Source organism: Pseudochaenichthys georgianus, chromosome 23, assembly GCF_902827115.2.
Source record: "Pseudochaenichthys georgianus chromosome 23, fPseGeo1.2, whole genome shotgun sequence".
NCBI classification, from domain to species: Eukaryota; Metazoa; Chordata; class Actinopteri; order Perciformes; family Channichthyidae; genus Pseudochaenichthys; species Pseudochaenichthys georgianus.
This window is the reverse complement of record NC_047525.1, coordinates 1,994,086-2,008,714: the sequence shown is the minus strand read 5'-3', so window position 1 is coordinate 2,008,714 and position 14,629 is coordinate 1,994,086. Positions and strand designations below refer to the sequence as shown.

The 14,629-nt window shown below is 44.1% G+C and overlaps 1 long non-coding RNA gene across 1 annotated transcript in view; it reads left to right on the top strand.

Annotated features, from left to right (window-relative positions):
- Positions 1–11,273, top strand: part of LOC139432929 (uncharacterized) — a 45,003-nt gene extending 33,730 nt beyond the window's left edge. The window contains exons 2-3 of the long non-coding RNA XR_011642503.1: positions 10,587–10,666; positions 11,248–11,273. This is a non-coding gene — a long non-coding RNA (uncharacterized lncRNA). The remainder of the gene's footprint in view (positions 1–10,586; positions 10,667–11,247) is intronic.
- The last annotated feature ends 3,356 nt before the right edge of the window (positions 11,274–14,629 follow it).

The window sequence follows — 14,629 nt, the reverse complement described above, 5'->3', positions numbered from 1 at the left end:
TAGGCCCATATTGAGCACAGCATATTAAGACCAAAACTCATGTACAACAACTTCCTTACTCGCAACAAATAAACCTTAATTAGAGGGTTATTGAGGAAAAACTCTCAACTAATGGCTTATTACTTGTAGAATATGGTTATGTAGAATAAGGCATTAATACGTGTTTTATAATGACTAAAAAAGAGCCAATATACTGCTAATATACATGTTAATTAACAACTAGTTGATGGTTAATTTGTGTACTTTAATATAAAGTGTTACCATTTTTTTTAAATATTCTTTTCTGTGGTGCTTTCTGAGGGAGTAATGAAAAACTCATGAAAGTCTTTATTTTTAGCAGCAGTAAGCTAAACAGAAAAATATTATTACAAAACAATAAACAAATTGATAAGTGTAGCATTAAATATATGGCATTTGAGCTGCTTTATTTTTCATGGTGCACATAGTTTGAACCTATGCAAATGTTTTATCTGTGAAGTGAGACAAATAATACATAGATATCACCAACACCATGAGAAATGATGTTAAAGTAAGCAAAATAAAGTCTGCCAACTCGCGCGGAGTAAATTGCACAGACAGCAGTTAGTAAGACTGATTTCAGTAGCCACGGTTTTGAAAACTTTTGTCACGTAGTGATCGTCTTCTCAATAGAACATCTTTGATAACGGCGTGGTGTTGTTGCAGGAAGTCCCGACGCAGAATACTGTTGCTGTAGTACAGGGCAGAGCCATATAATAGTAATAATATGGCTCTGGTACAGGGGTGCACATAACTGGTACGCAGGTGATGTGCGTAATCTGAAATGCGTACCGTCACTTGTGTCACAAAGCGCATTTGCGTACCGACGTACTTGTGAAGCTTTTCCAGAAGGCGGTTAGATCACCGGACGACAGAGTCGGTCTCCGTGTGCACAGACAGGGCTGCTGTTTACGTCGGTCTGTACAACGGAACTGTGCTAAAACTACGCCAACCGGCTGCGGAGGGAGACTCCCCCCCCCTTCACTGGAGAACTGCGCTAAAACAGCTGATCACAACGTTCACACTCTGTGGTCACGAAGTACTCCACTAGCCGCCGCCCCCTCTGTCGACTTTCCTGAAGTAATCCCCGTTGATAGAAATCAACACGTAATGAATTAAGACCCCACGGTTTGATGATTGATAGGTGTGTGTGTGGGTTGTCTTTCATTTTGACACGCAGAAAAATGTTATAATAAACATAGATAGCCTACTGTATGTTAAATGGATATATCCGCCTTCTTTCATTTATCTTTCCATTCCCACAACAATATACATAAATAAATGGCATATTTTGGACATAGTTCGAATGGTGATTAATCATGATTAATTAATTTTTAAGCTGTGATTAATCTGATTAAAAATGTTAATCGTTTGACAGCCCTAATATATATATATATATATATATTATTTACCTTATACAATCTCCAAAGAGTTGTTATTGTTTGAATTTGAGTCAGCGGCCCCCACACAATATTGTAATTATATATATTACAATTTCAGTAAAAACAAACGCAAATCAAATGATAAATGTAATGAATGAATACATTTAGATATTTGGCCTGGTGGTGTGGCTTGTTTCATTTTGTCATGGATACTGATGTTGGGAGAAAATTATTATGATTGTAACAAAACAAGTATAATAGAACCGTCTGTTTAAAGCAATTATACCCAACACAAATTGATGTTTTCATGTTGCTGTCCCAGTGTGTGTGCATTGAATGAACACAACAGAAGCTACGTGCCATGTTACAGAAGATCAACAACAGCCTATTGGCATACTGCAAAAAGTCAGGAAAATACAATATTCACAGCACACATGAAAACAGACATTATGTTGGACTGCTGGAGGACTGCAATTAATTAATTTTTCCAATTGCAGGACACAATTAAAAAGAAAATAATGCAAAATAGCAAACATGGTCAGCTCGTATTAAAGCTCCCAGCTAAAAATGACTGCTCTGGGTTATAAATTAGATGTCTCTTTGTAATTTCTTGCAAGGGCAAATAGTTGGCAAATTATTTGGACAAGGCAAATAGGGATGAAAGCAATTATGACAGACAGGTTGAAGGCAGCCGAGAGAACAACAAGTTGGGATTTTTGTCAGGATAAATTCAGATATTTTCTTGAGGCAGCAGGGCTTTGCGAAACATGCAAACCAGTGTGACAGCCACTAAATGTAGCTCAGTGTAAGTTCAATCAGGAAGACAACAGCATCGGGTGTCACACGTTATTTCAATAAGTGATCAGGGGCATTACGCCCCGGCTAGCCAATCATCGCACCTGCTAACCTCTTTAAATCTGCTCTCCCCTTCCTGTCAGTTGTCATTTCAGGTGTCAACGCAAAAGGTAGTAAACGAATACTCCTCCGTAAACACTCAGAAAAGAAAGAAAAACAAACCACAATGTCTAACACAGACTCTTCCGAGAACGAACCGTTTTCGAAGGATCTCGATCCTGGCTCCGATGTACCTCCGGATGCAGCTTCGAACTCCTCAAGCCTCCGGCGCATGAGCGCCCGCCTGGCTTCCCGTGACAGCTCACAATCAGCAGAAGCAAACTTCATAATCACCCATTTACGGCAGCAGGGTATCTCTGCAGCCTCAGATCTCCCTCTCTCCCAGCTCAGGGAGCTCTCGGACCAAGTCTCCGGCGCGGTCCATCAGCCCAGGGCAGCAGCCCCAGCAGCTCCAGCCAACTCTCCAGCTATCACCCCCGAGAGGCCGGAGCGAGGACGCGGGCGGAGCCGCGGGGGGAAAAGGAAAAAAAAGTCAAGTCCCTCTAGAGCCGGTCCATCTAAAAGGTCCACCTTTCCACAGGCTCACCCAAGCGTCGCCCAGCCCGGGAGCCCCGGTAATCAGCCACTAACGGATAGCATAGCAAACTCCCTGCAATCGTTGGCTAGCTCTATGCTGCTAATTGACGCTCGCCTGCAGGCCATGGATAAAGGCCCCATCGGAGCTTCAACCTCTTCTGCGAACTGGGCCTCGGTCCCCGCTTCGCTGCCAACAGGATTTATGCCAGGTCTCGGGGGTTTCCCTCCACAAATCATAGCTCCCCCTCACTCCCTGGCTTCAGCACTCCCAGCGCCTCACTCAGGTAGGCCTCATATTCCCCAGAGCGCTCACATTTCCTCTCGGCTGAGAGCGAAAATCCTCGAAGGGAAAGACATAAATTTAGTCACCCTCATCTTGCCTTCCCCAGAGTGCGACAAGTCAATCGCCACGGGAGGAAGCATCACTGCCGTTTTTAAGTCCGCAGATCCTCGGCTCCTCAGAGACCTCAACATAGGACAATTTCTGGTTGCTTTCGGCATCTTCCGCGATGTCCTGTGTTCCGTTTACCCGGAAAGAAGAGTTGAGTTAGACGCTTATCTGGGCCTCATCGGCGATCTTTATCTCAAATTCGGGAAATCCACGTTCTACTCCTATCACAAGAGCTTTTCTAGCAAAGCAGCGCTTCACTTAGCCCACTGCAACGTTCGCCTGGACTGGTCCGTGCTGGACACCGAGCTGCTCGTGATGGCGACTGGCGGGCAACAAGTTGTTTCGTGCATCAGCTGCGGGACGCAGGGCCACACCTCCCCCTTCTGCCCATCAGTGCCTTTCTCCGGGTTCAGAGCTTTTCCTGCGTCACAGTCGGGGAATAATAAACAAAAAAACCAGGTGCAGAATAGGCAAGAGGCGCAGATTAGGGCAGACGACAGGATCTGTTATAAATTCAACGAAAATATCTGCACCTTTGCTTATTGTTCTTATCTCCATATCTGCAGTACCTGCAGGGAGGCTCACCCGAAGTCAGTTTGCCCCAGGCGCGGGCACGTGAAGTTCCCGCAGCAGAAACCACGTGGGGGAAAAAACTCCTGAAACATCACCTTTCCACCCCCATCAACATCCCACATTTAGCAGCAGCGCTTTCTACTCACCCAGATCCCGTGTTCGTAGAATATCTTCTGTCAGGGCTCTCTCAAGGGTTCAGGGTCGGGGTTATTTCTCCTCCCTCCGTGTCCCTTGTTTCAAAAAATCTGCAATCAGCATTTAAAGAACCCACCATAGTCTCCCAGCTTATCGAGAAAGAACTCAACAAAGGATACCTTATCGGTCCGTTTCACTCACCCCCGTTCTCAGTGTTCCGGACAAGCCCAATAGGAATAGCCACGAGTAAATACTCTGAGAAAAAAAGGCTGATTTTCGATCTGTCCGCACCCCGCTCCGGCCCGTTTTGCAGTATTAACAGCCTTATTCCTCCAGAGCCATTCTCCCTTCATTATGCCTCAGTCGATAACGCAATCAAACTAATTAAGTTTGCGGGGCAAGGAGCCTGGCTCTCCAAGGCAGATATTACTGACGCATTCAAGATCATTCCCATCCATCCATCCCAGTGGAACATGTTCGGTATTAAGTGGGAAGCTAAATTCTACTTTGCAGTTGCTTGACTTTCGGGTGCAGAAGTAGCCCCTGTATTTTTAATTCCTTTTCCGAAGCTCTCTGCTGGATTCTGCTGAATAATGTCAGGATTCCCTCCGTTCTCCACTTGCTGGACGATTTTCTCCTCATAGATCCCCCTCGGGATAACTCAGGCGCTTCCCTGGCGAAACTCAAATGCTGCTTTCAGGAGCTAGGCGTCCCCCTGTCCGGAGAGAAAACCATAGGACCCGACACTAGCTTGGAGTTTTTAGGCATCACACTCGACACTATAGACATGAAAGCATCTCTCCCCATCGCCAAACTGCAGCGCATACGCGACATCACTAAATCCTATTGCGAGCAACAAGTCATCACCAAACAGCAGCTGCTCTCCCTCCTCGGGCACCTCAACTTTGCCATGCGCGTCATCCCCCAGGGGCGCTCATTCATCTCCCGCCTCCTGGACGCAGCGTCGGCTGTAACAAACCTCCACGACCGCGTGTTTCTAGACGAAGGCTGCCGCTCAGACCTATGCTTCTGGTCTCTCCTGCTCGCCCACTGGAATGGCATCACCTTCTTTTACGACGACCTCGTGTACTCCTCTGATTCCATGAGGTTTTTCACGGACGCTGCCCCATCCGTGGGTTTTGGGGGTTTCTTTCAGGGAGAGTGGTTCGCGGGCCCGTGGCCTCCCTCATTTCCCAATCATGCCTCATCCTCCGCCCTGCACGAGATCTATCCGATTGCTGTTGCCTGCCACGTGTGGGGCCACCTCTGGCTACGGAAACGCATCTCGGTCCTCTGCGACAACCAGTCAGTGGTCTGGATCATCAATAAAGGTCGCTCCTCTTGTAGTGACATCATGCCGTTCATGAGAAGCATCACGTGGTCCTCCCTCACTCACAACTTCCTCATCTCAGCTCGTCACGTCCCCGGCCACCTCAATATAGTGGCTGATTCCCTCTCTCGCTTTCAATTTCAGACCTTCCGGAACCTCTGCCCGGAAGCCAGCCCGCAACCCGTTGGGATTCCTCCTCTGCATCTCCTCTCTCTACATTAAACAAGAGCCCCTTAGCTAGGCACCTAGAGTCGGCCAGATATTTTATGAGGAAAGGCTTAGCCACTTCCACCCTCAGAACGTACGACTTTGCATGGAGAACGTTTGCGTTCTTTTGTGTTTCCGTAGGCATCTCAATTAGACCCGTTCTCATCCCCACCGTGTGCGCCTTCATGTGCTACTGCGCCACTGATCGCCACCTCAAACCCCAATACATCCGGGGCCTCTTAGCAGGAGTACAATTTAACGTTCGCTGCTTCGATCCCAGCTTCCCCAGCTTGCTTGCTAACCTATCCGTTAAACTCATACTTAGAGGTCTTCTAAAAACGTTTCCCCCAGCGTTAGACCATAGACGACCCATTACACTCTCCACTCTGCGCCTTATGCTCTCCAAACTTAGAGAAGGATTATTTTCTCCCTACATCGACGCCCTACTCGACGCCGTATTTCTGCTGGCATTTTATGCTTTTCTTAGACCAGGCGAATTTACCACAGCTTCACGATCATTCAATCCCAATCAAGACGTCTGCCTTAACGACCTATCCTTCCACGCTAGCCATTTTAGTTTAAACATTAAACACTCAAAATGCGGAGGCGCTTGCTCCGTCATCGCAGCTCGCAACGATTCCCCGTTCTGCCCTTATGGATCCATGATCAAATTCCTGCGTCTTAGACCTTCCATTAATCCTCTCTCACCACTATTTCTTATTTCAGGGGATTTTCCCTTAACTCAACACCAGTTCAATCATTACCTTAAGCAAGTTCTCATTAGATCCGGCTTATCGCCCCAATTATTCTCGGGGCATTCGTTCAGGATAGGCGCAGCTACCTCCGCTGCTAATCAAGGCGTCTCATCCTCATCCCTGCAACAACTCGGACGATGGTCCTCCTCTGCCTTCACATCCTACATCCGCCCGGACATCAGTGCCGTGCTGGCTATCCAAAGGTCCCTCAAACACTAAAAGATGGTAAATATACCTATAACTGGTGGTGGTAACATGTCAGCATGTATACGTGTCTACGGTTCCGGATCTGTCAGGCTATGACTCCGGATCTGCGTATGCTAATCCCGCAAGTGCAGGTCGCGAACGTGGGTCCGAGTCAAGTTGCCGACTCAGGTCCGCGGTTAGGTTTAACCCTGCGGGCGCAGGTTGCGGACACAGGTCCGCGCTTAGGTTTAACCCTGCGGGCGCAGGTTGCGGACACAGGTCCGCGCTTAGGTTTAACCCTGCGGGCGCAGGTTGCGGACACAGGTCCACGCTTAGGTTTAACCCTGCGGGCGCAGGTTGCGGACACAGGTCCGCGCTTAGGTTTAACCCTGCGGGCGCAGGTTGCGGACACAGGTCCGCGCTTAGGTTTAACCCTGCGGGCGCAGGTTGCGGCCAGTGGGTCCGCGCTTAGGTTTAACCCTGCGGGCGCAGGTTGCGGCCAGTGGGTCTGCGTCATGGTAAACCTGCGTGCAGGTTTCGGGCAGTGGTCCCGCACATGACTAACCCCGCAGCCCGGAAGCGATTCCGGCGCTCATCATGTCCCCATGTTAATCTCCTTTTCATCCATAGATCTCCGCAGCCAGCCGCAAGGTAAGGATTGCTCACAGCTCCGTACTTCATACTCCACTTCTTTTGGGGGTTCTTCAGAGCGATTCTTTCCCTCCTGAATGATCATCCTGCAAACCCGGGGCCTAGTCGCCAAAACATCATTACAGTTACTTGTTGTAATACGTCAATCACTATTCCCGCATATCATGTGTCCCGATAAATAAACATGTACTCATACATCACGTCTCTCCTGATTGAAATGTAGCTCAGTGTAAGTTCAATCAGGAAGACAACAGCATCGGGTGTCACACGTTATTTCAATAAGTGATCAGGGGCATTACGCCCCGGCTAGCCAATCATCGCACCTGCTAACCTCTTTAAATCTGCTCTCCCCTTCCTGTCAGTTGTCATTTCAGGTGTCAACGCAAACCCTCCTCCACCCCTTCGCCTCCTGTCTCCTAAATACAGGGCCAAGCTAAACCTTCTCCCTTCAGATCGGACTGAACTACTATCACCACCACCAGTGTCTAGACCCCGGGGGGTTCATCAGAGCGATTCTTTCCCTCCTGAATGATCATCCTGCAAACCCGGGGCCTAGTCGCCAAAACATCATTACAGTTACTTGTTGTAATACGTCAATCACTATTCCCGCATATCATGTGTCCCGATAAATAAACATGTACTCATACATCACGTCTCTCCTGATTGAAATATTGTCATCATAATCTCCAAGCTGACACCACTGATATATGCATTGAAGACGTTTTTATACCAGCATTGAAGGATTCAGCCATTCAAGCTGCACCATGTCCTCAGAGTAGACAGTAGGTGTGTATGTAAGAATATCATTGATATCAGTTGACTATGTAAAGTAGCAATAGGAGAATTTGGTTTAATATAACTACGGCTGTCAGTATGCTGCTGGAAAGGTTTGCTCATAGGCGGCGCGTGAGGCTCAGGTTTGGAAGGCTAAATAACTTTACCTGACGCTGCCCGCCTCCGGCGTCTATAGAAAAGAGATCAACTCAGTGAAAGCACCGCCTGCTGACCAATCAGAGCTCCGTTTGCGGAGTTTAAATCTATCAAGTCATATTACAGGATAATGGAAATACAGTTTAAACTACCGTATGCAGAGAAGACGCCGACGTGTCGCACTTATCATTCATATCACACTGATATCAGATCATCGATCATATAATATCACAATATTTCCTTATCTGAGTCAGCTTCTCGAGCCGTAGCTATCTTGCCGTGCAACCAAGCGGCAAACTGTGGGGTAGAGCCGGGACGCCAATACGGAAGTGTCACACACTGCAGTTCATATATTGGCCGATAGGCGATGGCTGCAGAAAGGAGCAATTTCCATAGACCCCCATGTTAAAATGCCCAATTTTACAGCAGAAAAAAACATGTTTCTACCCCTGGCTCCATACATTTTATTATCGATATAGTTAGATTCCACCTTCATGATTATGTGAGTGAATTGTTTTCTAACGCGACCCTTTTATTTATATTAGGTCTTAAAGTTTGTGCATAAATTAGGGCGTGGTCACATTGAGTGACGGCTCTGTCAAGTGACTGCTGCTGCTAGCTTATTTTCTCTCTGCTACCTGCTCCGTGAAGCTAGCTACAGGGACTCTGCCTGCTCAGCTCATCCAGGGAACACAACTTGAAGCCGGCCGTGGCTGTTTGTTCTTCATGCTTATCAGGGTTGGGTTGTAACGGAATACATGTAACGGCGTTACGTAATCAGAATACAAAAATCAAGTAACTGTATTCAGCTCGCGTTACATTTTAAAAACGAGTAATCTGATTACAGTTACTTTCGTAAACCTGAAGTGAATACATTTTGGATTACTTATTGGAATTATTGGTGGAAAGATTAACTCTCAACATTTAATAGTCATTACTAAAGGTACAGCCGAATCATCACAACCCACAAAACCTATTACCGCCGCAGATGGACCAAAAAAGCGTTCGGGTCCGCTCGCTCAGTGAAACAATAACAACGAAACATGGAGGAACAAAAGTCTGCGTTTAAATTGCGCGTGTGTGTGTATATGTGTGTGTGGTTAAAACACATCAGCCTGCGGTCGCTCTTTAGTCTTACTAATGATTATTTCTGAAGGTAAACACAGCGAAGGCGGTGCGTGAAAGGCACTGCGCGGCACGCTCGTCTTCTCAGAGGCTGAGTTAACCCTCCCGCTGCCTCCTGGCGCTGCAGAGATGTCATGTAGTGAAGGAGGTGTTCCTTCTATAACACAGCTGTGGGCAGCAGATACTCTGAGAGTCACGGATATGAATTCATAGATCAAGGCAGACTGGTGCACACACTCTCCTGTTTTGCCGATCCGGTGCTTAAACAAATATAGCTCTACACCCCTGGCCGAAATGTCCTTAAAATGAAGTCCAACTTCGACATTTTAATTAATGTCCTGCCAACACTGGCAGGACAGAAGGCGACACGCCCGTTCTAAGACCTGTCCCTCACTCCTCACATCCCAAGCTGCATCCCCAAAACGTGTATTATGTTGTTACATCGTTTCAGATGTGATGTTTCAGTGTGCTCTTGATAAGCCATTAAAACAGTAAAAACACGTTTAGTTTCCTTTTGCTTTTTGTGTCTCCTGTTCACCAAAACATACCCAGGAAAAAGAAAGTAATCCAAAAGTAATCTTATTACGTTTACCTTTCTTAAGACACGTAACTGTAACTGTATTCGGATTACTTTCAGAGCCATGTAATCAGTAATCAGTAACTGATTACATTTACAAAGTAACCCTCCCAACCCTGATGCTTATATATCAGACTATTGTGACTCGCTCTGCGGTTAAAACAGACGGTGCATGAATGCGGTAAGTGAAATTTGAGTGCTTTATTTATGTGTTTTTTTATTTATGATTTTAATCAGCTACGTAATGAATGGTAAGGGTTAGCATGTAAGCTAGCTACATTGGTGCTAACGATGCTAATCGTAGCCTCCAAGTTAAATTCATACACTGTATATATAAAGGTTAAAACGAAATAGACAAGTGTTAAGCGTTAAGTGGAACAAACGGCTTCTGTTTGAGGTTGATACAATAAGGTCATCCTTGTAACTTAGAGAGATATTTTATTATGTAGGTAGGAACGCATCGCTAAGGTTAATTTAAATTGGCTATGCTCAAGTATGTAGACAAGCTAATGTCGAAGTAGTGTATGTGAAATCAACCTCACAATAAGATGTGTGTATATTACAATTATTAATGTCATATTTCAAGATGATTACTTAGATATTACAATATGGTTAGTTGAGCTGGAGTTCATTATTGAGCTTACACCTTAACGTCACAGTCATCTGAAGAACGAACCCAAACCTTGTTGTTTTTATTAATTGCATTACCAAATGGGTATCAAATAAACAGTAAGCATTGGTAACACAACTTCCAAAGTTACAGTAAAATAAAAAGGACCCTGACTCGGACAATACACAATCCAACATGTTCAACAGAAGAGAATCAGTTATATTGTTTGTACACATGGTACCTTACATATATATATATGTTTGTTTGTTTGTTTGTTTGTTTAAGGTGTCCAGGTGATGCAGACAGGCTGGACCAGAGAGTGAGAGACAGAACTGGACTCCTCACAGCAGTGAACTTCAGCACAGGTACAAAGACTCTTTGTTCATACTGTAGAAAGAATCAAGAAAGATATTGGTTTAAATAAATGAAGTATTGACTTGAATACACTGATATACATTCCATTAAACAATACTAAATACTAGATCACCTACACATCAGTAAAGTTGAGGGGTTTTTCCATGCAAAAAGTTGAATTTAGATGTTAACAAGCAATATGACTTTGTCAGCTTTCTAATTTAATGTATTGAAGGCAAAGATATTTGACACATAGTGAGAACTGCTACTATTTATCTCTCAATATTGTCTGTAAAAACGTGGTAAAAGTTATTCTTTCAGTGAGACAACAGAGCAAGCTTCTTCAGTTGCACTACGTTTTGATAACAGTTACATATTATTTTGATAATAACATATATTTCAATGTTGATGAACTTCATACTGTTCATTCATAATCTGATTGTCTTTGTAGCTCACTGTTGAAATAAAAAAAACACATTACAATTACATAATAATTATACCTACAGCCCCTAAACACACAAACACACCGCTTTCATAAATAACACACTTGTTCTGCAATAATATGTTTTATGTTTCCTGTCATTTGTGTTAGGAAAGGACATGCCCGAAAGACACAACATGTACTCCTTCTCTGAGGGTCAAGAAGAACATCCAAGAGGAACATTAAAAGCTGATGTTATGATATTTTAAGACCAGTACACTAAGAAACTACTTTTATTGTAAAAACAGTCAGCTGATCGAATGCAGCTATTTCCACATCTACACTCCATCAGCTGATTATTTATATTTGCCTCACTTTATGAGCTTCACATCACTTGTGCCTTGTACCGCAGAGTTTGCAACGTCACAAATAAATGGGGCCAATCTTCAGTCAGATGTGAATGTGTAATCTAACATTTTCAGTAAGAATAATGGACAAAAGGAGTGCAAATACAATTTACTGAAATGTGAACCAAAAGTTAATCAAACATGTTTTAAATAAAAAGCACATATGGACAGAAGGTGTAAACCTATTAATTGTATAAGTGAACACATTTAGTCAAATAACGTGACAGACTAGGCCTGTGCAGTTGGTATCAGCTATGCCCAGCATGGGCTCCTCCATCAGGCCTGGTCCTCCTCGCTGAGGAAAGACCCTCAGTCCTCTCCAAACCAACAGACAGGACGTCCATCACACGGAGGTTTCTCCCTGGACACCACGTTGTCTCAATCCGTCCACACTGAATATGAGAGGGGGAAAATGAAAATAATAAATGCTTTAGACAATAAGAAACATACAGTTGACTGTTGAGTTGCTCAGTTTTTTTAGATTGTCAATACTATTACTGTATAACTAATATCTCAGGTTAAGAGGCACATTCAAATAAAGATTTGTCTTTAAATACAAGTTGTCTTTTGAATTGTTTGTCTAAAGTCAAGGATCTAGAACTGGTACTTAGTTTTAACGATACAGTCTGGTTATTATGCTGTTTAGAGGAGGCCTCACAGGTAAGAGCACTAACTAGCTACCATCACATGTACCTTAGCTTGACTTAAATGTATTAAATGTGTAATTAAGTGATATGAAAATATAAATAACTAATGTCATGCAAACATATTAATATTTGCTTGATTCCAGTGTTGAATTTAGCACAATTGCAAACAAACGTTAAGGGATTTTAAGATTCTGAAGTATTATGCTAAAAACTCAATAACTTAGATTATTATTTATAGTTTTGACTCCGCCTACTAAGGGCTTCTCGGCAACTCTGCAGAATCCTATGGGTGACGTCACGGACCCTACGTCCATTTATATATACAGTCTATGCGTGCAACACTTACATTGTCACATACAGTATGCAGACGTATTATTTTAAGCAACACATTAAGTTGACGAAACACTCAACTCAAATGTAATTAAAGTCAGATCCACTCATGTCTTAGATGGGGCAGTGATATCATAAACCTGTTGTACGCTTTCAAACACTCCGTAGTTATTTTTTAACCAGTTGTTCTATATTCACCTTGCAGGTGCAACTATGTGGCTTGTATCCTGGATTATATGTTTAAGTCATGGATGTTTAAAGTTCATATTTGTCTAATATTAGTTTACTTTTCATTAATGAAGTATGACGCTGCGATGTCAGTACACTTGTCCCTGTTTGTTTTTGGTCAAATGTAGCTAACCCCGCCCCTTTCACATGAACGAGCTCTCAGCTGGAGAGAGAAACCCTGGCTTGATTTACCGAGTTGATAACCAGTGTCGTAGGACCGCTTAGCGAGATCTCGTTTGTTAGGGTTAGTTAAGATAACTCAAACATATCCAGGGTATGTTGAACTGGCTTCGTAGTACAGAGCACAGGTGGCTGCATAGCAGCGCTAATGTCAAAGACACAAACATTATACATTATATTTAGGGCCGGGACTTTAACGCGTTAATTAAGATTAATTAATTACACAAAAATTAACGCACTTTAATCGCACTTATTTTTGCACAGCGGAACGTTTCTCACTGGATGAGTTTCAGGCGTACCGATTATACTGGAGCACCAACTAACGTTCATGACTTCAGCATGGGACTTCAAACAACAACAAACCACGGTGAACAATAGTCAAACATGAACGAACAAGCTGATGAGACCGCTTTGGTCGGCCCCGTGGATGGGAAATTTAGTTTTAAAAAACGGACGGATGGAAGCGTCGACAAGAGCACGGTTGTGTGCAAATTATGCAAAAATAATTTGCATATCACTGCAGCACATCAAGCCTAAAGTATCACCTAAATGCAAAGCATGTAGCAGCTAGCGTGGACGTTAGCCCGACTCCGAGTGCAAGGAACCACACCCTGACCCAACCCACACTCAACCAGATGACTGGTTTCAGGGCCAGGATAAGTCAGTCCACGTCTGAGAGAATAACCAACTCCCTGGCTCACTGGATGGGCTCGACATTAAGGACTGCCCGATGGCCCGGGGCCATCTAGTATTTAGCTCGGGCAATGAAGCCTCACCTGCTGGTTGCCGATAGGGCAATCTATTATGCCAGTATCATGCAGCTCGCGGATCCAGTAATGAGTGACCCGACAGTAAAACTAAACATATCTATAACTAGTTTAGGTAGTTTGAGAGGTAATTAAAATAGCTACGTGTGATATTCTAACCTGAAGTGTGTGTTTTGTTCCGCTCACCGCTGCATGTGGTTATGCAGAGCTGCGTGTCGAGTCTCGACTCGTCAGCAGCAGCTAATCTCTCTCTCCCGTCAGATTAGACTTCACTCGTGTTTATGTCCATATCGAGCAGATCCAGCTAGTTCTAGCTAATGATATGACTACCTGCTTATTAAAAGACAACTACACAATAAGTGTCGCTATGCAACTGGATAAGGCCACAAAGTATAGCGCAGCATTATGCATTTGTTTACATGCCCACTGGAACCCCGAGGCATTACCAACAGATCAACGCACAATCAACCCATACAGGACATCTCTTTCTCCACATTATGTGTTAGACATTAGAGTTGACTATTCTTGTCTGTCACATAAGTGGCGCAACTGAAGCGGTATTGCTCTAAAGGGAAATTATTTTGACTTAAGATATTTAGATTTCCCGGCTAACGGGAACTCTGACGTGTGCTTCGCGGATGCGCTCGGCTCCTCTCGACTGCTGCTCGGGTCTGCTCGGTCAGCTTCCGGATGAGGAGGCATTCGTTCGACCAATTTACAGTAGTTAACATTACAAACATTTTTAACAGGGACCATAATAGTGTAAATAATGTTTGTTTTGGCAGTTATAACTGAATGTAATGTTTTCTACTTTTTTACATCTGGGAAGGCATTTGCCTTCATCATATGGAAAGTGTTTTGACCAACTTAAGTATTTCTTATAGCTATGCAGGGCATGCAAGCGAGCAAACACAAACAAGTACAAACAAACAAGTGAAATGAAGAATACAAATGAAATTGTACAATATAATATTGTGGTGGTTCATCTTATAAT